General features: G+C 58.1%; 1 protein-coding gene across 1 annotated transcript in view; it reads right to left on the reverse strand.

The window, feature by feature from the left end:
• The window catches only part of STARD3 (StAR-related lipid transfer (START) domain containing 3), a gene marked incomplete at its 3' end in the record, with an annotated part of 15,222 nt that extends 14,808 nt beyond the window's left edge, over positions 1-414 (reverse strand). Inside the window, exon 1 of the mRNA XM_009334799.1 lies at positions 337-414. The remainder of the gene's footprint in view (positions 1-336) is intronic.
• Between the last annotated feature and the right edge of the window lie 490 nt (positions 415-904).

The following is a 904-nucleotide window of genomic DNA, read 5'->3' on the forward strand; positions in this document are numbered from 1 at the left end:
GCCAGCCCGCCGCCGAACCCCGGCGGGAAGCAAACGGGGAGGAGCCCCAGCCGGTGAAGTCCTGAGACAACGCCAAGCGCCAATACCCAGCGAGCGCCGCCGCAGAGGGCCACGCGGCAAAACGCCAGCAGCCCAGCTCCAACGGGACGCCGGGCACCAAAACGGACCCAGGACCTGTGCCGAGGCACGTCCCGTCCCTGGGAAAGGCCAGCACAGCCCCTGCCAAGCTCCAGTGTCACCCCCCTCCCCAGTGACACCCCCTTCCACTCTCGGCTTTTAGATTCAAATCACAAGCCTCTCATTAGCACACGTTTGCATGTTAATGACATGTCTTACAGTAAGAAGCCTTTCCATCTTGTGACATTGCTTCTCCTTTCCTCCTGCGCCCCCGACTTCCTATTAATGTGTCTTCTCAGCTCACATGATGACTTCAACAGCTAATTCTCGTGTCACCTCTTCTGAGAGGTGCAGCTTTCGCTGCACCAGGAGACAAAACGCCTGGAGAACGAGAGGGACGGGGCCTTTTAGAGACACCAACCGCGCGTGTTTTACCAGACGCAAACACGTGTCCGAGTTTCCCAGCAGGGAGAAATGCCTTGAAAGCAATAAGGTCAATATTAAAGTAAATCAGGCACTAAACCTCACTCCAAAAAACCCATGAAGTGATCCAACTTCTTCAGCAAACCACTGGACAGGCCCCGCCACGTTCGCGGCCGGGACCCCGTGGGGGCTAAGGCTGTTTGGTTTTCGAGCACCCCCAGATGCTGCCGTGATCCCGCAGCAAGGGCACGGCGCGGAGCTCCGCAGCGAGCTGTCCCCGCACCGATTTGTAGCTTTCCCTAAAGCACCTTCCGGGGCTAATCCGAGCCTGTGTCTACGCTCAGAAAGGTCACCCTGCCAGGCA

This window comes from Pygoscelis adeliae, unplaced genomic scaffold (genome assembly GCF_000699105.1).
Source record: "Pygoscelis adeliae isolate BGI_AS28 unplaced genomic scaffold, ASM69910v1 Scaffold1182, whole genome shotgun sequence".
In the NCBI taxonomy this organism is placed as follows: domain Eukaryota; kingdom Metazoa; phylum Chordata; class Aves; order Sphenisciformes; family Spheniscidae; genus Pygoscelis; species Pygoscelis adeliae.